The 24,066-nt window shown below is 46.9% G+C and overlaps 1 long non-coding RNA gene and 1 pseudogene across 2 annotated transcripts in view; one reads left to right on the top strand and one right to left on the bottom strand.

Moving 5' to 3' along the window:
• The window catches only part of LOC138996718 (uncharacterized), a 35,130-nt gene extending 15,437 nt beyond the window's left edge, over window positions 1–19,693 (top strand). Inside the window, exons 4-5 of one of the 2 annotated variants that reach the window (XR_011468847.1) lie at window positions 9,474–9,555; window positions 19,577–19,693. This is a non-coding gene — a long non-coding RNA (uncharacterized lncRNA). Of the gene's footprint in view, window positions 1–9,473; window positions 9,556–9,715; window positions 9,941–19,576 lie in introns of those variants that run through there. The other variant, XR_011468846.1, reaches the window with a different exon arrangement.
• Window positions 1–24,066, bottom strand: part of LOC138996714 (cell adhesion molecule CEACAM1-like) — a 113,935-nt pseudogene that overhangs the window by 7,282 nt on the left and 82,587 nt on the right.

Genomic DNA, 24,066 nt, shown 5'->3' on the forward strand with positions numbered 1-24,066 from the left:
AAATTTCATGCACTGGGCCCCTAGTATAAAGAATATACTAAAATCAAATCTATCAGAAGGAAGGGAATAATAAAGATTAGTGCGGAGATAAATAAAATACAGAATGAAAAAACAATAAAGAAAATCAATGAAACCAAAAGTTGGTTCTTCAAAAAAGATTAACAAAATTGATAAACCTTAAACTAGGTTGTCTTAAGAAAAAAAGAGAGAAGATTCAAATCACTAAAATCAGAAATAAAAGTGGAGATATTACTGCCAATTCTACAGAACAAATGAGAATTATAATAGTACTATGAATAATTGTGTACCAACAAATTGGATAGCTTAGATGAAATGGACAAATTCCTAGAGACACAGAACCTACCAAATGGAATCACAAAGAAATAGAAAATATGAATGAATCTATAAATAGTAAGGAGATTTCATCAGTGTAAGCATTTGACAAAATTTAACACCCTTTCATGATAAAAATGCTCAAACTAGGAATAGAAGGAAACTACCTTAACATAATAAAGGCCGTTTATGACAAAGCCACAGCTAACATGATTCTCAATAGTGAAAGACGGAAAGTTTCTTTCCTAAGATCAGGCAGAGACAAAGATGCCTGCTTCCAAAACAGTATTGGAAGTTCTAGCCAGTAATTAGGCAAGAAAAATAAATAAAAAGCATCCAAATTGGAAAGGAAAAGGTAAAATTTGCATATGATATGATCTTATATGTAGAAAACCCTAAAGATCCCACAAAAAACTGTTAGAACTAATAAATTCAGCAAAGCTGCAGGTTACTAAATCAACATGTAAAAATCAGTTTTTATATACAAACAATGAACAATTCAGAAAGGAAATTAAGAAAATTCCATTTACAATAGTATTAAAAAGAATAAAATACTGTAGGAACCAAAATGGCAGTGTAGGTAAATGCTGGTACTTGCATCCTCCCACAACCACATCAAAATTACAACTAAAATACAGAATGACCATTATTCAGAACTGCTTGAAGTCTGGTTGAATGGAAGTCCTACAACTAGAGGATTAAAGAAGAACATTGAGATTGCTAGGAGGCGTAGAGGTGAGGAACGGGCTGGTCTTACACCCACATGTGGTGTGTTTTTAATTGGGAGGACTATCTTAGCTGAGGAGGCCTCCGTGAGGAGCAAGACCCCCAGCCCAGGGTTCCAGTGCCGGGAAGAGATGTCCCTGTAACTTCGGGTGGTAAAAACCAAGCAGGGATTGTGGCTGAGTGACATGGAGACTACTGGAGTCGCAGGTAGTTCCACTTTAAGGGCCAGCACATGGGCTTACCCAGACTTACTCCCTCTGAGCTCCAATCCTGGGGCAGCATCTTGAAAGGATCCAGGGACATATGGGGAGGAATTATATTGTCTGGTATCAGGGAAACTCAGGGGCAGCTTTCTCCCAAAAAATGCTGCGATGTCCCCCCACACAGTTGACTGGCAGGCGCTCCATATCTGAGTCTCCATCAACTGGCCCACACTGTTTGCCCCACCCTGGTGAGTCCCTCAGATCCTGCCCCACCCAATTTGAAGCCCCTCCCAAGCTATTTGCAGTGTATCTTCTATATGAATGGCCTATTCTGGCTCAGGCTTCAGACTTTCCTAAAACCTCTCAAACAAGTAGCAACTAGACTCAGTGTGCTCCATACCTCTCGATAAGTATCGAGACACTAGCAGCAGTTTGCCAAGGTTCACAGCTTGGTCTCTACTGGGCACCTCCTAGTCCAATACAAGTAGCAGCCATCTGCATACCACTCTGTAGCTCATGCCAGGTGGCCCCAGGCAGGGCACAGGCAGCGGCTGACTTTGTACCTCCTGGGAGGCCCCAGAGCCAATGCACCCAGTGGACAGTTTCAGACCATGCAAGATTACTACTCTACCACATCCACAAGTGACAAACTCAATGGGTAGACTTGGTGAGCACCAAAGCCCCAAGTCCTGTTCCATAGTGGTGTCTCCTGCACAGCAGCTCTTCCGCTGTAGTCACAGCTGGTCCTCACAACCAATTGACCTGGGAGTCAATTCCTCCCAGTGACACCAGCAGCAGTCAAGGCTCAATTACAACAGGACAGTGCACACAGACCACACTGGGGTGCACTGAGAATACCCAGCTCAAGTGACTGGGGAGGCTGAGCGACTGGGCCCTATAGACACCTACTACACAAGGCCACTCTACCAATTAAGCTCTACTTAATACATAGAAACAAACACAGGGAAGCAGCCAAAATGAGGAGACAAAGAAACTTGTCATGAATGAAAGAACAGAAGTCTCCTGAGAAAGAACTAAATGAAATGGAAGTAAGCAAACTACTAGATGAAGAGTTCAAAACAATGGTTATAAGTATGCTCAAGGAACTTAATGAGAGTTTCAAAGAAATTAGTGAGAACACCAAAGACACGAAAGAGGACCAGTCAGAAATGAAGGATACACTAACTGAAGTGAAGAGTGATTTACAGGGAATCAAGAGCAGAGTAGAGGATTCTGAGAATCATATCAACAATTTGGAATACGAGGAAGCAAAAAACACACAATCAGAAGAGCAGAGAGAAAAAAGAATACAAAAATATGAGAGTAGTGTAAGGAGTCTCTGGGACAACTTCAAGCATAGCAACATTTGCATTATGGGGGTGCCAGAAGGAGAAGAGAGAGAGCAAGATATTGAAAAACTATTTTAAGAAATGATGACAGAAAACTTCCCCTACCTGGTGAAAGAAATAGACTTACAAGTCCAGGAAGCACAGAAGTCCAAAAAAAGAGGAACCCAAAGAGGCTCACACCAAGACATATCATACTTAAAATGCCAAATATTAAAGACAAAGAAAGAATGTTAAAAGCAGCAAGAGAAAAGCAGTTAGTTACCTACAAGGGACCACCCATATGACTGTCAGCTGATTTCTCAACAGAAACTTTGTAGGCCAGAAGGGAGTGGTAAGAAATATTCAATGTGATGAAAAGCAAGGACCTACAACCAAGATTACTCTACTCAGCAAAGCTGTAATTTATAATTAAAGGTCAGATGAAGAGCTTCACAGACAAGAAAAAGCTAAAGGAGTTCATCACTTCCAAACCTGTATTACAAGAAATATTAAAGGGTCTTCTTGAAGAAGAAGAAGAAGAAGAATAAGAAGAAGAAGAAGAAGAAGAAGAAGAAGAAGAAGAAGAAGAAGAAGAAGAAGAAGAAGAAGGAGCATGAACAATAAAATGGCAATAAATACATATCTATCAACAATTGAGCCCTAGCTGGTTTGGTTCAGTGGATAGAATGTTGGCCTGCAGATTGAAGGGTCCTGGTTCAATTCCGTTCAAGCGCACATGCCCAGGTTGGGGGTTCGATCCCCAGTAGGGGACATGCAGGAGGCAGCCGATCAATGATTCTCTCCCATAATTGATGTTTCTGTCTCTCTCTCCCTCTCCCTTCCTCTCTGAAATACATTAAAAAATATATTAAAACAAACAAACAGACAGACAAAAAACCCCAATTGAATCTAAAAATAAAAATAAATAACAAGGAATCTAATGAACAATATAAACTGATGAATAAAATAGAACCAGAAGCCTGGAAACAGAACAGACTGGCGAATCTCCGAGGGAAGCGGGGAGGGGCACAGGACACAGACAATAGGGTGGTGAAAGCCTGGGATCTGGGTGGAGGGGGGCAATGGGGAAGAAAAGGGGGGACATCTGAAATACTCTCAACAATAAAGATATAAGAAAATCTTAAAAAAAGAATAAAGTACATAGGAATTAAGTTAACCAAGGAGGTGAAAGGCATACACTGAACAACTACAAAAATCATTGCTGAAAATAATTTAAAGACATAAATAAATGGGAAGGCATTCTGTGTTCATGGATTGGAAAAAATGTTAAGATGACAATACTGCTCAATGTAATCTACAGATTCAATGAAATCCCTATCAATAACCTAATGATATTTTTTTGGGCAAAAATAAAAAAATCCACCCTAGCCCTAACCGGTTTGGCTCAGAGGATAGAGCGTCAGCCTGAGGATTGAAGGGTCCCAGGTTCGATTCCAGTCAAGGGCATGTACCTTGGTTGCGGGCACATCCCCAGTAGGGAGTGTGCAGGAGGCAGCTGATCGATGTTTTTCTCTCATCGATGTTTCTAACTCTCTATCCCCCTCCCTTCCTCTCTGTAAAAAAATCAATAAAATATATTAAAAAAAGAAAAGAAAAATCCACCCTAAAATTCATATGGAATTTCAGGAGACCTCAAAAGGCCAAAACAATCTGGAAAAAGAAGAACAAAATTGGAGGATTCACATTCTTGATTTCAAACTTTACTTCAAAGCCACAGTAATAAAAAACAGTGTGGCACTAGCATAAAGATTGATATTATAGCGAGCCGGTGTGCTCACTGGTTGAGCTTCAACCTATGAACCAGGAGGTCACGGTTAGATCAAAGATCTAAATATGAAATATTATTAGAAGACTATTAGCTCTGCGCACGAATCTGTGAGCCAGTAGCCTGCCAGTAGCTGCTGCCGCCCTCCAGTAGCTCTCCACCCGCTGCCCCGCCCTCCTGAAGCTCCTCCTCTCCCCCTCATAGCTTGCTGCCCTGCCCCCTCCTGCAGCTCTCCGCTGCCAGCTTGTAGCCAGTAGCTCGCTGCCACCCTCCTGCTCTCCGCCTGCTGCCACACCCCCCTGTAGCTCCCTCCGCCCCCCTCCCCACCTCATAGTTTGCTGCCCTGCCCCCCTCCTGTAGCTCTCCGCTCCCCGCGTGTAGCTCGCTGCCCCACCCTCCTGCTGATCTGTGATCAGGTCGTTATGTGGGGGGTCGAACCGACCATTTGCATATTACATCTTTATTCTATAGGATGCCTGGCCAGTGTGCTCAGTGGTTGAGTGTTGACCCATGAACCAGGAGGTCATGGTTTGATTCCTGGTCAGGGAACATGCCCAGGTTGTGGGCTCCACCTGGTAAGGGGCCTGCGGGAGGTGCGGATCAATGATTCTCACTCATCATTGCTGTTTCTATCTCTCCCTCTCCCTTCCTCTCTGAAATCAATGAAAACATATTTAAAAAAATTCTTATAAGAGAACATAGGGTAAAAGCTTTAACATTAGGCTTAGCAATGATTTCTTGGATAGGAAACCAAAAGCACAGCAACAAAGGAAAAACAGATAAATTGGACTTTATGAAAATTAAAAAAGTTTGTGTATAGCCCTAACTGATTTGTCTCAGTGGATAGAGCTTCGGCCTGCGGACTGAAGGGTCCCAGGTTCCATTCTGGTAAAGGGCATGTACCTTGGTTGTGGGTACAAGCCCACTAGGGGGTGTGCAGGAGGCAGCTGGTCGATGTTTCTCTCTCATCGATGTTTCTAACTCTCTATCTTTCTCTCCCTTCCTCTCTGTAAAAAATCAATAAAATATATTTAAAAAAAAAAAAAGTTTGTGTATCAAAGGACACTGTCAACAAAGTGAAAAGTCACATGGAATGGGAGGAAATATTTGAAAATAATATATCTGAAAGGGATTAATATTCAGAATATATAAATAACTATTAAAACTCAACAACAAAAAAATCCAATTATAAAATGGCCAGAGGAACTGAATAGACATTTCTTCAAAGAAGATAAACAAATGGACAATGAGCATAGGAAATGCTCAGCATCTCTAATCATTAAGGAAATAGAAATCTAAAGTACAATGAGATATCACCTCACATCCACTGAGATAGCTACTATGGAAACAAAGCAAAATAAAACAAAACAAAATAGTAACCACCTAGAAAACAATGTGTTCACAAGGATGGGGAAAAATGGGAACTTCTGTGCATGCTGGCAGGAATATAACATGGTTCAGCCACATAAAATGGTATGGCAGTTCATCAAAAAATTGAACAGCCCTAGCCGGTTGCTCAGTGGATAGAGCACTGACCTGTGGACTGAAAGGTTCCGGCTCAGTTCCAGTCAAGGGCATGTACCTCGGTTGCAGGCTCCATCTCTGGTCCTGGCTGGGGTGCATGCGGAAGGCAACCCATTGATGTTCTCTCTCAAATTGATGTTTCTCCCCCTCACTTTCACTCTTTTAAAAAATCAATGGAAAAATATCGTAGGGTGAGGATTAACAACAACAACAAAAATGTGAACAAAGAATTACTAGTTGATCCAGTAATTCTACTTTTGGATATATTCTCAAAAGAATTGAAAGTAGGGATTTGAACATCCTTGTTCTTAGCAGCATTATTCACAACAGACAAAAGGTAGAAACAACCTAGAAGCTCATGGATGGATGGATGATAAATGTGATGGATACCTGCAATGGAATATTATTCAGCCTTAAAAAGCAATGAAATTGTGATATATGCTACAACATGGATGAAACTTGAAGACATTATGCTATGTGAAAATAGCCAGACACAAAAGGACAAATATCATATGATTCCACTTATATGAAGTACCTAGAATAATCATATTCATAGAGAGAGAAGTAGAATGGTGGTTTCCAGGGATTGGGGGTGGGGAGCTATTGTTTAATGGGTACAGAGTTTTAGTGTGGTAAGATGAAAAAGTTCCTAATGGATAGTGGTAATGATTGCACAACTTAATGCCACTGAGCTATAGACTTAAAAACCCCACCACACAGCCCTGTGCAAGGTCACAGTGAATGTCAGACCCAGGGTCAGAAACTGAGCTCTTAACCACTTTGCCATTCTGTTTACTGTAAGTCTCCTGATTGACAATCTGCTCCCTGTGACTTCTGTCCATTTATCACACCATTGGTAGAGCAATCCTCCCAGGGAGACGTAGGATGGGGCAAGGGGTCACTTACATTGTACATCCAGCCTGAGAGGCTCACTTATGTCGGAACTGACCAGGTTGAAGACCTCACACTGATAATCCCCAGCGTCCTCCCTCCTGACGGGGTCTATGGTGAGGGTGCTGTTGCCGTGGGACAGCTTCATCCTCTCCGTGAGCAGGAGATTCTGGTTCCCGAAGAGCCACTGGATGGAGATCTCCGTGTCATTTGTGAGGCAGGTCAGGACCACGGCGTCCTTATGCTCTGTGACTGTGGCATTGCTGGCTTGGATGGAGGGCTTCCCCACGGGCTCTGTGGAGAAACAGAGGAGGTGACTGACTGAGAGTGGGCTCCTTCCTCAGAGATGTCAGCCACTCACAGTCCACAGTGATCTCTGTAAAGGTCACCAGAGGAGGACTCTGACCTCTGCAGGGTGAGGACCTTTGTTCAGGTGACAGTCTGTAAGGAGAGGGACATACCTCCCCTCTGCCCTCCAGATCACCTCAGGATGACCCCTGACCTGTCTCCCTGGACATCTGTAGTATCAGCCCAGGAACCTCTTCTCAGACCGAGTGTCCAGTATCCTCATCATTAGGTGGAATTTTTTACTCACTGACCTTCTTTTCTTCGATCATTTTATTTTATTTTGTTAATCCTCAACTGAGGATACATTTTTTTCATTGATTTTTAGAGAGTGGGTCGGAGGAGGGAGGGAGAGAGGGAGGGACGGAGAAATATCAATGTGAGAGAGACACATTCATCAGTTGCCTCCTGCACATGTCCCGACTGGGCCAGGATCAACTTGCAACCTGCCCGTGACTGGGAATGAAACCCACGATGCTTTGGTGTGCTGGCTGATACTTTAACAACTGAGCAACACCGGCTAGGGCTACCCATTGACTTTTGTGTGACTCTTTCCCAGAGCTTTCTGTAGCTTCCTAAATAAGAGGGGGTAAATGATCATACCCCCTCTCTAGCATGGTGGCTATACATTTCTCTTTTATTAAATAATTTATTAGAAAATATAGCCCAGCCAGTCTTCATGATCTTAGGACCTGGAGAAGTTTCAATCTAAAGGATTTTTCAGTCTGAATAGGACTTTTACTTCCTGGCCTGTGGACTGAGTATCACAGAGAAAGAAATTCCTAGAGAGAAGTAGTCACAATTTTAACAAAAAGCGGGTACTCTTAGCTTCCTCCATAAACTACAAACTGTGGCACTGCACCTTCTGTCCCATGAAGGGACTTCGTGGATGAATCTACCTACTTGTCAAGTAAGCACCAGCGTTCACTGCTCTTCTCAGCAATGTGACATACACTCATGTCCCACAGTGTTGTACAGCTGGTGACTTCAGAGCCAGGACACGGCTCAGAGGAGTCTCCCCTGTGGCTCACTCTCTCCCAATTTCCATGCAGCCTGTTCTGAAGGAAGCTCTGGTGTCAGTTGGTGACAAATTGACAACAGGCCACCCATGCACCTTCACCACGGACCCCTGTCCCACCACAGACTGCATAGAGCAGAGTCAGCCACCAGGTGAGCCGGGAGCAGAGCAGAGAGCAGGGGTCTGACCTGCTCACCCCTCCTCAGAGGTGGTTTCATCCTTTAGTTTTGGGGAAAAAAAGATGAGCTTGTTCCAAGCCTTGTTTGTTCCTTGTAGCACATGGAGCAGGTAACAGACAAGAGGTGACAGAAGGAAAGTGTTAGTGACAGAAGAAGCAACTTGACCTTGAGGACCCTTGTTTTCCCCTCTGGGAAGCCGCCTCCCTCCACCACTTGACTCTTTCTGGGGCTGAGAGAGCCCCCTCCTCACTATCCAAGGCTGGACCCCAGCTCTGCCATGAGAGATCAGAAGAGCAAGGGAGGAGAGTGTACAGAGATGTAGTGGGAGGGCTCAGGGGAAGACTGTGATTTGCTTGTGTCCATGGCCACAGGATGGGAGACAACACCCGCCAGGCTCTTTTGTGAAAACCAGACAGACCTGCACCCAACAGCCTGGTGCTCATGGTCCCGGAGGCACTTACCATAGACTGTGATAGTCTTGATTATGGTCTTATTTTGGCCAGAGACAGAGTTATGGGCGAGGCAGGTATAGGATCCACTATAATTCGAAGTGACGTTGGGGATAAAGAGCTCCTGTGTGGGGTGCTGGGAACTCCCATTGATAAGCCAAGAATACTGTGCAGGCGGGTTAGAGGCTGCGTGGCAGGAGAGGTTGAGGTTTTCCCCACGTAGGTAATGGGAGTCTGAGGGGGAAATGGTGGGGGCATCCGGGCCATCTGGAGCAAAGAGAACAAAGCCACACATGATGTAATCAGAGGGAAGGGGAAGGTCCTGGTCTGTGTAAGGGCCACACTCTCCCTCTGAGCTGGGTCACAGCCTTGTTTTAAAAAACCCCAACCATAGCCCCCTGTTCACTGAGCCTGAGTCTCAGACATTAATCTGTTTGTCCCAGTCCCAGACCTAACCAGACTTGCCTGTACAGGAAGTTATGGTCACCCTGGGTGTTCAGAGTGTGGGTCTGTGGACCTGAGGGACGGATGTGGCCTGGCCTCTGGCAGTGTGGATTTGGATGGCAGCCTGGCCCAGGCAGGGACAGAAGTTACTCACAGACAACATTCAGGGTGAATGGGTCACTGCGGCCAGCACTCACGGGGTTCCAGGTTTCACACTCATAGGGTCCTGTGTCATTCCTTGTGACAGGGAATAAAGTGAGAGTCCTGTTGTCCATGGACAGCTGCAGCCTGGCACTGACTGGGAGACTCTGACTGTTGATCAACCACAGGTAGGTGGTGTTCTGAGTCTCAGGTTCACACGTTAACATGACAGGGTCCTTGTGCTCCACGGGGAGGGAGTTGTTGCTTGTGATGTTGGGTTTGGGTAACTCCGCTGTGCAGATAACAGAGAGAACATTGCTGTGTTTTGTACCTTTAATTTCTCCAAAGGCATCTTCAATCAGAGTTGGTACCTCTTACCTCTCAACTAACTTGAGTCCTTGAAAGAATAAGGCAAGTCTGTGTATCACAAGACAAACAAATGCATGAGGATCTGAGCGCTCAGAGGATGTAAGGCCACCTGTTCTATGTCTGGGAGAAAAACCATAGACTTTCTCAGGTGTCAGACAACTATCAGGGTTTCATCACAGAGAGACACAGGACTGGGAGTCAGAGACCACCCAGCACCTGTCCTGGCTCCTCACTGACCAGCTGACGGTCTGGCCGACCTTGGGTCTCACCTGGAATGTGCAGGTGCTGAGTCCCTTCCAGCTACACAGACCTACATTGCCAGGTCTAGATGTGTTTCCACTGAAGACTCACATTCCAGGGTTAACCTAGAGATGAGTAATGATGGGCCACTCCACAGTCTTTAAACACCGAGATGACTGGGCAGGGTGTCCTGGAACTGGGTGTCTGAGCAGAAACAATACACGGGAGACCAGAAAGTCTGGCGGTGAGGTTAGTACCCAGGCTGCAGGGCCACGAGGTGTGGCCTTCTGCCCAGGAGTTCACTGGTGACTGACATGAGACAGTGACCCCAGAAAGGGCAGAGCAGAGTCCAGGAATGATTTAGAAAAGAGTGAGGGACTGCGGGAGCTGGTGGTGGCAGCAGAGCCATGCTCTCTGCCCTTGGACTTTAATGTCCTTTCTGTCACTGCAGAGGGCAGGGATCCTTCCTCAACACGCAGACAATAGCATGTACAGAAGGGGGGCTTATGGAGGTGGGGGAGCATGAACTTGCTAAAAATATAGCCCTCATGGACCATTTGTGTTTGGCAGTTATGAGATAGATTTTGAGTTAAACTGTGAAAGAATATGTGAAAATCATTATTCATGCCCCAAAGTTCTAATGCCTGTTTTTGGAGGAATTTCTGTCTAGAGAGCACAAAGGTCATAGACCCAGTTCTGCCGCCCAACCAGGTCACACTGTGGCCAAAGGGAGATGCCACAGTGGGTTTGGAATCAGGGACTCCCTGGGATACAGAGGTGAGTCCTGAGAAGAGAACAGAAGTGACCGGGGGCTGAGTCCAGGTGTCTCTGCTGTATACAGGGAGGGAAGGCACCATATTGGGAGAAAGGACATGTGCCATGTTAGTAAAGTTAGGGAGAAGGTCCCTCCCTGTTTCTATGGATAGTCAGGCAGGTGGGGAGGAGCCCCCACACGGGCCTGTGGCATGTGTTCTTCCTTTTGTTTCTAACTCAGGAAACAACTGGAGTTTAGTCAAATTCATTCAAAATGGGCAGCATCTGAGAGAAAGGAGAGTGGCTGGTGGATCTCACAGTCTGAGAGGATCCCACCCTGTGGTCAAGGTGCCATCAACGAGGACACACGTGTGTGAAACAGGCAGTGAACCAGTCAGATGGTGCAGGGTCACCAGGCCCACCTTGGGAAGGTCTCAGGAGCCACTGGGAAGAATGGGAGCCTCACACCAGGACGAGGATGTGAGTCACCAGTCAGGGGTGAAGTGAACCCGTGAGCTTTTGGGGACTGACACCTGTCCTTCTGCCTTGACTCCCTGGTTGAGTCATCTAGAGAGTAGGTTAATGGTTTACATGCCCATGTCATGTGGCCTGTTGGCCTCAGGGAGGAAGGAGTCCTGGATGGGGGCTCAGCAGAAGCTCTTTCTCCTGGTGACCTGGGAAACTGGCTCATGATGGAGCCTGGGATGCTGCTCCCATTGATTTCCGTGTTTTCTCCTATTGCCTGGGAGGGTGGGCCTGGACACAGGTGTTAGCAGGACAATTTGGGGGGACTGCACAGTGGGGGAAGCAGAGCAGAGTAAGGTAGTGTGGCTGGAGTGAAGGAGGAGGCAGATGAAGGACAAGGAGCAGAGACTCCCAGAAATGTGCTTGGTAGTGAGCAGTGGGGTTACAGATGATTTCAAAGACCCCAGGGACCACGATCCCACCGCTGTCCCAAGGCAGGACCAGTGCAGGCTGGAACAACCTCCCACAGTGGAACAGCCCCACAGTCACCATGAGGCTTGGCTCCTGGGGGCAGGCGGGGAGGGAGGTCTTCAGGGACAGGTGGTCAGAGGGATGGAACATGGGTCTGGAACTCTGCATCCAGGTTCCAGTCTCTGTAGAGATTGCCATTCATTCCTGACCACAATTCTTTCCTCCTTCATCTCAAGCAACCAGGTATTTGTTACATGTTGGTCCCGGAGCTGATTGCAGGTGCAGAGTAGGGAGTGAGAAGGCAAAGTCCTTTCCTTTATACCTAGTGGGAGTGGCACCGACACATCAGGAAACAAGTGGTTTCAAGTCCAGTGCAGGGAGGTGTGGACTGGCCACCTGAGGGGAAGGCCTAGGTGTTCCCAACACTGACTCTGAATGTTACCGCAGGTAATTTCATTCTAGAATAAAAGCAGATCAACTCTCTATTTGTTATCACTCCCCAGACCAGAATCTCTCCCTCTGTGTTGGGGACACTTAAGAAGAAAAGATCTGAAGCAATAGCTGGTTTCAGGGTCTACAAATGCATAATAAGGCCCTTGGAGTGGAGGAGAGGATGGGCTGTTACTGCAGAAAGACCTTGGCATGATTCCAATTGGCCAGTTATGGTCTGCGTGACTCTGATTGAATGACTTTAATCACCCTGTGACTCAGTTTCCCCTGAATAAAACAGAATAAATGGTAAATGGTCTTAGGTTTGCCATGCTGTCTTTGAATGAACCTTAAATCTTTTGCAATTTACTGACTTAAAGCTTGGAAAAGAGGAGCTTCCCAAGTTAACAGCACCTGTTATTTGTCCATGAGAGAGGACTCCCTGGCCAGATCCCTGGTAGACAAGGAGCTGCCTGGAGCATCTTCTCTTCCTCTCTGGGGATGCTGACCTTCCTCTGGATTCTGCTGTGTCCCCCAGGACAGTTGGCTAATGGCCTGGGGGCCTAGTCCACATGTGCTCTCCACACACAGTCTCAGGTGAAGAAGCAGGCTCCATTCTGCCCAGATGTGGCTCTTGAGATTGAGCCCTGGCTGGTAACCAGCTCAGGAGCCTTGTGACTTGGGTACCTGGGAAATTGTTGCTCCCAGTCAACCCTGCCACAGACCAAACCCAACCTGACACTGGCTCCCCAGGGACCTTGGGGCTGCCCCTTTTCCTGAGCTCTGTGAGGAACCCAGGGGGCCCATCAGTCCATGCCCTGACCAGCCCTGCAGGGTCTTTCTCATGGTCATGGTCATGGGAGGGGCCCAGGGGTCTGGACTGAATCACTCCCATCAGACTGGTCCCTCTGCTGAATCACTCCCATCAGACTGGTCCTTCTCTCTGTGGAGAATGTCTGCAGGGCCAGAATCGAGAGAGGGAACTCTGATCTTAGGAAGTTTGTCTCCACTAAATGCCCAAACCCAACCTGGGACGTTGTGCAGAGGAGGATGGAGGAGAGTCCAGGGCTGTCAGTCTTGTGTGTGAAGTGGAGTTCACCCACCCGACACCCAGAGGCCAGAGAGAAATCACTCACGGTATACACGGAGCTGTCCAGTTACTTGTTTGTTCTGTAAATCTTTCCCTATGGCTTGTAGGGTGTAGTATCCTGTGTCGTTCAGGGTGACGTTCTGGAATAGCAGGGTTCCATTGGGGTATATTTTCTCTCTACCACTGCTTTCAGGCCCGAGGGTAGCTGTTTGAGTGTCTATTACATATGATACGATTAGACGGCTGTTGTCCACTATTTCCCCTTTGTACCAGGTATAGCCGAATAGATTCCCAGGCAGGTTGTGGACACGGAGAAGCACATCCTTCCCTTCGGCAGCATTGAGCGGCACTGATTCAATAGTGAGCTGGGCAGTGGTGGGCAGGCTCCAGAGGGTTAAGAGTGAGGCTAGGAGGGAAGGAAGAGAGAAATTGATCAATATTTGGAGCTCTGTATTGGAATGGGGAGATGAGGCCCTGGGTCCTGAGCAGGTCTCTTCATCTCTCAGCCTTGGTCTGAGTATGTGTGTGTGTCTCTGTGGTCAAGGTCAGCAGCATGGCCACCAACACTTCAGCACCTCCGAACCTGTGATTTTTTCTGTTTTGAGAACTTTCCCAGCTGTCTGCCCATGTGCCGAGCTCTCCTCCTCACTGTCCTCAGACCTCTGCTGACACTCCGGGGCATCCCTGGGAGTAGCCTTCACTGACCCTTTAAAGACGCCGTTTTCACTTTCTGACCTGTCCCTGCTCTGTTTCCTTCATGGCAGCTGTAGGTACCTGACATCACGTGTAGATGTTCCCTTGTCTGTCTCCTCCCCATAGAACATGAGCTCCGTGGGGGAAGGGGCTTGTTTGACCTTGTTGCACCCCAGTGCCTGCAACAGGCTGCAAATACCTGTGGGTGAATGAGTGAGTGCTCCTAGGGTCCTGCACCCCCTGGGGTATACGTGCCCAGTTCTGAGGTTGGTGGTAAAGACAACGCTTAGTGCCCCTGGTTCATTTTTTCTTGTGTCACCCTGACACAAATTGTTATTATTATAATCAGTTTTCAGAAATTACTTCAATGATGAATAACTTGTAAAACTTACCACAATCGAGGTTTTCCTGGCCCTCACCACCTCCAGTTCATGGGATTGTCCTGCTGCTGAGCTCCCTCCCCCACCCTACTCTGCTCCCCTGTCCTCTCCCCTCAGGTCCAAACAGAAGCCCTCTGTCCCCTCCCAGAGCGCAGTGCTCCACAGGAGACCCCAGCCAGTCTCTGTCTCCCCTTTTCCTGTCCACCCCCAGGATTTATCCCCTCCTTACCGGTCAGCAGGAGCCTCTGCCGGGGGACGCACCCTCTGTGCACAGGGGCTGAGGGGGACTCCATGGTGTCTGCTGTCTGTTCTGTCCCCCCCCTCCGTGAGAAAAGCTTTCACTTCAGAAACGCTCACAGGCACCGCTCTCCTGAAGCGGGTGATCTGCAGTCCCTTTCCAGTTGTGCTGAGTCTCCTCGGGGTTAGGAGTGCTTCCCCTGTCACGTGGGCCAGGGGCGGGGTCTGTGCCCGGAACCCTTCCTTCCCTCCCCTCATTCCTCCCTTCCTTGCTTCCCGTTTACCTTCCAGCCAGATTTCAGACCCTAGGAACTCCTGAGGCCCCTTCTATTTTCCACAGCGACTCTCCTCCACCCCCACCCCTCTCACCCCCCCGACCTCCCCACACCCTCTCGCATGCATGACCTGTTTGGACAAGCACAAGCCTAGGACATCAGGGTCCTAGGCATTCACAAGAGTTCCACGTTGCGTGCACAGTAGCGCCCCCTGTCTAACCCTTCTGGTTTATGTTTCAGAGCAGGAGCCCTGGGGTGAGATGAGGAACTCTTGTCCCAGGGATGCGCCCCCATTGTGCATGGGATCACCTGTGGAACCTGGTAAAGACGGTGATGCCTACAAGACACTGTAGAAATGCTGCTTATCGGCTGCCCAGCTAACGTGGATGCCCTCCCAGAATGAAACCCGTGATGTGGGCGTGGGGCAGTCCCTCCCCCCTCCTGTGCTCAGGGAGGGTCTGACCCCTTTAGAAATGCAGATTTTGACTCGGCAGGTGTGCAGTGGCCCAGAGACTCTACCTCTGGCAAGGTCTGAGGGGGCGTTGATCTTACTGAACTGTGAGACACTCTTTCTTTCCCTTTCTTCCTTCCTTCCTCCCTCCCTCCCTCCCTCCCTCCCTCCCTCCCTTTCTTCTTCTTCTTCTTCTTCTTCTTCTTCTTCTTCTTCTTCTTCTTCTTCTTCTTCTTCTTCTTCTTCTTCTTCTCCTCCTCCTCCTCCTCCTCCTCCTCCTCCTCTCTTCCTCCTCCTCCTCTTCCTTCTTCTTCTTCTTCTTCTTCTTCTTCTTCTTCTTCTTCTTCTTCTTCTTCTTCTTCTTTTTCTTCTTTCTTCTTTCTTTCTTTCTTTCTTTCTTTCTTTCTTTCTTTCTTTCTTTCTTTCTTTCTTTCTTCCTTCCTTCCTTCCTTCCTTCCTTCCTTCCTTTCTTTCTTTCTTTCTTTCTTTCTTTCTTCTTTCTTTCTTTCTTCCTTTTCTCTTAAAAAACCATTGAAACCTGTAAGAATTTTGTGAGTTTATTTGAGCCAAACTGTCCACCATTGCCAGAAAGCAGAACCTCAATGAATTGAGATAATACTCCGGAGAATGGTGGGTTACATCTGTATTTATACATTGCCATCATGTTGGGTTACATGAAATCTATTGGTGATAGACTAGAGAGGCGGGAGAGAGAAAAGTGAGGAAACCTCTGGGATAGGGTAAAAAGTGAAATGATGGACACATACTTAGGTGGGTGCAGGAACAATTAACATGATAATGAAGGAATCTGTGGTATCTGTCATGGCGCCCAGCACATATAGTTGTGCCAGGAGCTCCAGAAAAAGGGAAGTTACAAGTTACCCAGACATTTCAAGGGTATGTTATCATAGATGCAAAAAGACAGATAGGCTCAGTTAAGGTAAAGGTTGACCTTGTCAGTGAAGATACCTGCCTAGGATGTAACCGCCCACCATAACTGCTTTTAGTTAAAGTTTAATTTCAGACCATCCTTTGTGGTTACTTTAGGTCTCTGAGTTTGCAAGACTGGCATGCAGGCCTCTCCTGAGCTTGTCAGGTCAGCATGTGGACCCTTTTGTTCACACTTTCTTTTCCCCATTTACCAAATATTTATTGAGCTTATACTGCTCATTCAAGCCCTTTTAAGAAATTGACCATACAGCAGTGAACCAAACACAGAAATGAAAATCCAATGCTTATTATTATTATTTTTTAAAATTAATCCTGACCCAAATATATTTTTTTACATTTTTTTTTTTTTTTTTTTTTTTTTTTAGAAAATAGAAGGCAGGAAGGGGAGGGGGAGAGAGAGAGATAAAGATAGAGAGAAAACATTGATGTGAGAGACACATCGAACCTGCAACCCATGTAGATGCCCTTGACTGGGAATCGAATCCTCGAACCTTTGGTGCACATGCTAATGCTCTAACCACTTAGCAACACTGGCCAGAGCTCCAATGTTTATTAATAAATACAACAGAATGTTACATTTGATGTTTCTGATAAATATTTCAATTGTTTGTTAAAAAATTACAAGAGCTTGGCTGGTGTGACTCAGTGGTTGAGCATCCAACTATGAACCAAGAGGTCACAGTTCCATTCCCAATCAGGGCACATGTCTGGGTTGCAGGCTTGGCCCCCAGTGGAGTTGTATAAGAGTCAGCCAATCAATGATTCTCTCTCATCATTGATGTTTCTCCTTCTCCCTTCCTCTCTGAAATCAATAAAAATATACTTAAAAAATTACAAGAGCACATTTTTGAGAGCAAGGCTGATGGAAACCCCTTTCCCTGGGAAGACAACCCTCTCACCCCAGCATTGGTCTCTGCTGTGTCCTCGTCTTGGGTCTGTCAGCACCACACAGATCGCCCCTGAGGCCCCCAAACCTGGGGATTATTTCCATTTGTGACACTCAACCCAGCTGGGCACCGGGTCTTCCCTGTGTTCTCAAATGCGCTGGGAAGGTTGGATTTCCTCCCAGCAGGAAGGCCTCAGAGAAGATTCTGGGGGTGGGTAGGGGGCAAGCTGGGTCTGAAGAGGTGACCTACCGAATGTCTCCAGGTGTCACCAGCTTGTCCTCTACTTCCAGGGACGGAGACCCAGGCCTGGGTGTCCCAGAAGGACCTACAGTTCCAGGGTGTCCTGGGAATAAAGATGTTGGTGGGAGGTCAGGTGGCTGGGGCTCCCTGGTCCATAGGGGACAATTTCAAGGAGACCCCCCTCTCTGTGTGTCTGTTGGCTGAGACTGTCCATGTGTTCCCTGACCATTGGGGCAGCCTTTGTCCTCTCTGCCTGGGGCAGTTTTCTGTGTTAACCCCACCTTGCCCATGGGTGGTGCCAGGCAGGGAGTGGGGAGCAGCACAGGGACCGCTGGCAGAGCAGGTGCTCCTAGGCTCCTAGAAGGAGCAGGTGGGACAGAGTAGACATGTGGGAGGGGCCCAGAAGGGTCTGTGGTATGGAAATCAGGCTTTTTTCCCACTCCTGAGCCAAAGCCATATTATGTGTTAATTTTATATGTGTCTCAATGTTGCCACCTGGAGGGCAAAAGGAGACCTGTGGCCAGTGTCAGGGGCTGCACGGTGGAAGCTGACCTGGCTCCAGAGGGTGGGAGCTGACCTGAACCCTGGGCAGAGATGGGCTCTGATCTCAAGGCTGAGGGGCCATTCACCCCAGGTCCTGGTCACTATGGGTCTCAGGCTGCCCGACTTCCTCCCAGGGTAGCGTGAGCCCAGTGAGAGGACAGGCAATGTCCGGAGGAATCCTGATCCAGTGCCAGGAGAACTGTCTCTCCCCCACCAGGAGGATGTGTTGTCTTAGGAGGAGCTCCTTGTCCCCAAGGTTTCAAAGGAAGGGCCAAGTGAGGGTTCTCTTGAGTGTTTCTAGTGAGGGGCACCAGCCTATGGGGCTGGTCCATAGATTGCCCTTTGGCATTGCATCCAACTCATCTGTGTCCCTGTCTGTCATCTGCTCTAGTCCTTTCTACAGGGCCAAGGAGCTGGAGGAGCTCCACATGGAGACTCAGCCACGGGATGGGGAGGCCCTATGGGACCCTCTGCTCCTCTGAGATGGAAGCAACCACAGATTCTGGGTTCTCCTGTCCCATCCTACATGGGAAGTTCCCCTTGTTCCCCAGGACATCATGAGCTGGCTGGTGAGATGTTTTCTGGAGACCACCAGGGACCCCCGTGGATGGGGAGTTGTCCCCTGATTCCTTTGCGGTCATAATGGACTCTCTTCTTCCCTAGTCCTTACTCCATCTGGGGTGGAGAAGACAGAATTTGCACCATGCCACATCTCTGCAAGAGGAGAAAGGACTCTTCTGCTTAGCTCCCCCCCCGCCCCCCCCCTGCCCCCCCCCCGCCAAGAAGAAGTCATTCACTGGCTGTGGTTTTCTGGGAATGAAGGGGGTTCCAACCCCTCACGGTTAGGAGGTCCCTATCCTTTGTGATGACTCTACAAAGGATAAAGGCCTGTCTGTGAGATAGCCATGGGCATTTGGTAGCCTCTTCCCATGCTGACACCGATGCCTTTGTGTTTATAAGGAACATATTCCAACCCTGGGTGTTGCATGTGGTGACAGAAGTCTGTTGTGTGGTTTCTTCATCCATTTAATGAGCATTTAAAAAAACACATACACATTTTTATTGATTTCAGAGAGGAAGGGAGAGAGAGAGAGAGAGAGAGAGAGATCAATGATGAGAGAGAATCATTGATTGGCTGCATCCTGCATGTCCCCCAACCAGGGATCGAGTCTGCAAACCGGGCATAGAATTGTCGACCTCCTGTTCATAGGTTGACGCTCAACCACTGAGCCACGCTGACTGGGCCATTTAATGAGTATTTACTGAGCATCTATGTGTCAGGCCCTATGTTGGTTCCTGGGAACTCAGAGAGCAGGACATACATGGGCCTCTGTGGATAACCTCAGCCAGTGGCCTTCCCTGTTCCCATTCTAGGCAGCTGGCCCTGTGGTGGCTGCGCCGTGCCCCCCCCCCCCCCCCCCGCCCGCGCGCCAGCGCGCCGCGCGCGCACTACACACACACACACACCACACACACACACAATCTCTGGGCACACTAGCCCCTGGCCCTGTGAGAAAAGGAAGGATGGAGCTGAGATGGCACTCTCCAAGGTTCTGCACTTTCTGGATAGCTTGAGAGTGAAGAACCTTGATGTGGAAGAATTTCTCCTTTGGAACTAAGACCTTTAGGCCAGCAGAGCATAATATGCTAGGAACAGGGAGAAGAAAATTTACTGGCAGATTATTAGAGGTAATGATGAGTGGTGTCACTTCCATTTCCCCCCATTGATTCCTAGGTCTGTGTTTCCTGGCTATGGGAGAAACATCATCACATATTCAGAATAATATGGCTTCCTGGAATACCTTCCCGCAGCCTGCAAGATGTTGTCACCTATCTGGTGCTGTCCCTGAGTTTCAAAAAGGTCATTTCACTTTTCTGTCAAGCCAGCTGCTTCAGGATGGTAAAAACCAGTGAATTCCATGGGCATGTACCCACTGCTCGCATTTTATCTGCTGTGAGGGTGAGTCTGCTGGTCAGAAACAATGCTATGTGGAGTACCACAGATGTAGTATAGGCATTCTGTGAGTCAATGGGATGGTAGCCTTTGCAGAAGCATGTGTTCAGGGGAAGGCAAATCTGTATCCAGAGTGAGTGTCTATTCCAATGAAACGAAACACTTCCTTTCCATGATGGAAGTAGTCCATGTAATCAACCTGCCCACGGGTAAGCTGCTGATCACCCTGGGGAGTGGTGCCATGTCAGGGGCCCAGTGTTGGTCTCTGAGCTGACAGATTGGGCCCTTAGTGGTGAACATGCCAGGTTGGTCTTGATGAGTGGAAGTCCATATTACTGAGCCCAAGGTACAACCTCCATTCCTGCTACCATGGCCACTTTGTTCATGCACCCAGCAAGTGATGACAGGGATGGCTGTGGAAAGGGTCTGACTGGCATCTAAGAACAGGGCCATCCTATCAACTTGACTATGAAAATCCTCTTCTCCTGAGGCAAATAATGATCATTCAGAAAAGTCTATCATATGCTTCTCCCCCCAGACCTCCTTGTCACCCAGTTTTCCAATCATGTTCAAGTCCTTGACTTGAAATCATTGGCCATCAGCCTGTGAACTGGTATCTAATCACACATCTGGCCTTTTCTCTTCCCAAGCAAAGAGAACAGTTAGTTTCACTTCCTGAAGCTCTTCCCCTCTGAGAGGACTTCCCTTCAGCACTGTACTTCAGGGATGTCCCAGAAAGGGGGCAGTAGTGCTGCAGCTGTCCACTGTCCAGTGGTGCCTGCATATCACACAGAACCACCTGTAAACCAGGCCCCAAGTTTTCTCCATCAACAAATTGTAGGGAACTCCCAGCTGTGTGGGAGAGAGGCCAGTGTAGCAGGAGTGGGGACCATGGATATTTAAACTACTTCTTTCTGATCAGTAGAGTTTCTGATAACAAATCAGCTGACAGCCTTATTGGAACTCCTTTGTAGATAATAAATTGCTTTTCTCTTGCTGCCTTTAAGATACTCTCTTGGTCTTTAATTTTAGGCATTTTAATTATGATATGTCTGGGTGTGAGCCTGTTTTGGTTCTTCTTGCTTGGGACTCTCTGTGTCTCCTGAGCTTGTGGGATTTTTTTCTTCACCAGTTTAGGGAAGTTTTATGCCATTATTTCTTCAAACACATTCTCTATCCCTTGCTCCCTTTCTCCCCCTTCTGGCAAACCTATTATGGGAATATTGTTATGTTTCATGTTGTCCCACAGCTCCTTAAGATGTCTTCCTGTTTTTAAATTTTTTTTTCTTTTTGGTTCTCAAATTGAGTGATATTTTCTTCCCCATTTTCTAATTCACTGATCCAATTCTCGCTTCCCCTCATCTGCTGTGTATTTCTTCCAATGTGTTCTTTTTAGTGTTATGTCATTCTTTAGTTCCTACTGTTCTTTTTTCATAGTTCCTCTCATGCTGTTGAGCATCTTTACCATCATTATTCTGAACTCTATATCAGATAAATTTCTTATCTCCATTTCATTTATCTCTTCTTCTGGAGAATTCTCTTGTTCTTTAATTTGGGGGTTGTATTTTGTCTCTCCATTTTGGCTGCCTGTTTGGATTTGTGTCTCTGTATTAGGTAGATCTGCTATGACTCCCAATCTCTAGTGCAGGACAATGTAAGACACTGTTTCTGATTGGCCCTGGGTACACTGGGGCTATCAGCAATCCACAGCTTGTGGCTCCCTTTACTAGGGCTGAATGCCTTTGGAAAGGACCAAGATGTGCACCAGGCCCTGCTTTTCCTAGCCCTGGACTCAGCAGGAGATCAGGCAAAGACTCAAAGCCTTCAGAGATCCACCTCGGCCTGCACAGTCTGATTGTTATCAGTCTTGATTGGCCTTTGGCTATGGACCACAGGCTGGGACAAGAGTTCTTCCAATAGGGCAGTGATGGCGAACCTTTTGAGCTCGGCGTGTCAAAATTTTGAAAAACCCTAACTTAACTCTGGTGCCATGTCACATATAGAAATATTCACATTTTTTTTTTGATATTTGCAATCATAGTAAAAAAAGATTTATATTTTTGATATTTATTGTATATATTTAAATGCCATTTAACAAAGAAAAATCAACCAAAATATGTATAAAATGAACAAAAACAGAAAAACAATGTACATTTAGGAAAAAATAATAACAAAAACAATGATAATCAAATGTTATGAAAACTAGAAATTAGTGACTCTTCTGGTGCTGAAGTTTGTCTGCTAATTCTTTGATTGCAGGTTTATACTTGGTGCACTTCAAGGCCAAGCAAGCGCCACTAACTTCATCTGTTAGCTGGTTTCTTTTGTTCGTTTTAATATTATTTAATGCTGAGAACAAAGTCTCACAAAAATATGTTGATGAAAAAATTGTTAGCAAAGCCATCTCTAGATTTTTTATGTCGCTAAAAGTGTCAGGTACTCTGTTCCAAGCACTCAAAATTTCTTGTTCGTAGTTGCACTCTTCTTCATTATTCAAACGATTTCGTTCCAGATTTTCAAGTTTCGACCTTAAGTCAACAAACACATGAGTCCAAATGCTACCTTGAAAATCTGCAAGTTGGGAATATATAGCCGGAATCGAAGATGGCGGCATAGGTAAACACCGGAGACTGCCGCCGTGGACAACCACTTCAAAAATACAACTAAAAGTCGGAGCGGACATCAACCAGAACCACGGGAAGGCTGGATGAGGAGAGTCTCTTCAACTAGAAGCAAAAACAACAGCATTCCGATGCTCAGCGGAGGTGCAGTGTGGAAAATTTAAAGGTACGGCGGTGCGGTGGTGAGGGTGCGCGCGCAAAGGGAGCTGGCGGCTGAGGGGCGCGATTGTCGTTTTCAATCAGGAGCGAGTCTCAGACTCTGGGCTACAGATCCGGGCGAGTCTCTAGGGACCCAGACTCAAACGGGAGAAGCGGGACTGTCTGGCTACGGCCCCTCCGAGGTTTGCAGCGATTGCTGGGACAGAGAGGCAGAGCCCCTGGGGACGGACTGAGAGTGGCCATAGCTGCTCCCTCCCCCAGCCCCCGTTGAGCCCGCCCCGCCCAAACCCTGCGCACAGCCATTTTGCCGATCGCCTCAGGCAAGGGCTGGACTAGCGCCTCCCCTGAGGACTGAAGTTTTCCCACAGCTGATTTCCACAGCCAGTCGGCCTGGTGGTCAAATCCCTCTAGTGTTAACTACAACAATTAAGGCTTGGCTAGAACAAGACTGCGCACAGAGACCCACAAGGGGGGTGCACCAAGAAAGCATAAAAGATGCGGAGACAAAAAAACATGACAGAAATGGAGGATATGGAGCTAAGAATCGCAATTTTGAGGGCTTGCTATAAATTTGTGCAGAGCCTCACGAAAACTAATGAGACCCTCGATGCTACGATAAAGAAATTAGAAAGTAAGCATACACGGACTGAAATAAAGAATATTATACCCAATAGCAGACCAGAGGAGCACAAGAATCAAAACAAAGATTCGACAAAAAACACCCAATTGGAAAAGCAAAATGAAAAAAGAATCCGAAAGTGTGAAGATAGTGTAAGGAGCCTCTGGGACAGCTTTAAGCGGACTAATATCAGAGTCATTGGAGTGCCAGAAGATGAGAGACAGCAAGATATTGAAAACCTATTTCAAGAAATAATGGCAGAAAACTTCCCCCCACCTGGAGAAAGAAATGGACTTACAGGTCCAAGAAGCGCAGAGAACCCCAAACAAAAGGAATCCAAAGAGGACCACACCAAGACACGTCATCATTAAAATGCCAAGAGCAAAAGACAAAGAGAAAATCTTAAAAGCAGCCAGAGAAAGAGGCTCAATTACCTACAAGGGAATACCCATACGACTGTCAGCTGATTTCTCAACAGAAACTTTGCAGGCCAGAAGGGAATGGCAAGAAATATTCAAAGTGCTGAATACCAAGAACCTACAACCAAGATTACTTTATCCAGCAAAGCTATCATTCAGAATTGAAGGTCAGATAAAGAGCTTCACAGATAAGGAAAAACTAAAGGAGTTCATCACCAGCCAAACCAGTATTATATGAAATGCTGAAAGGTATCCTTTAAGAAGAGGAAGAAGAAGAAAAAGGTAAAGATACAAATTATGAACAACAAATATGCATCTATCAACAAATGAATCTAAGAATCAAGTGAATAAATAACCTGATGTACAGAATGAACTGGTGATTATAATGAATCAGGGGACATAGAAAGGGAATGGACTGACTATTCTTGGGGGGAAAAGGGGTGTGGGAGATGC

The sequence above is a fragment of the Myotis yumanensis genome, unplaced genomic scaffold (assembly GCF_028538775.1).
Source record: "Myotis yumanensis isolate MYYU_CA2020_CCGP unplaced genomic scaffold, mMyoYum1.0.hap1 SCAF_18, whole genome shotgun sequence".
Lineage (NCBI taxonomy): Eukaryota > Metazoa > Chordata > Mammalia > Chiroptera > Vespertilionidae > Myotis > Myotis yumanensis.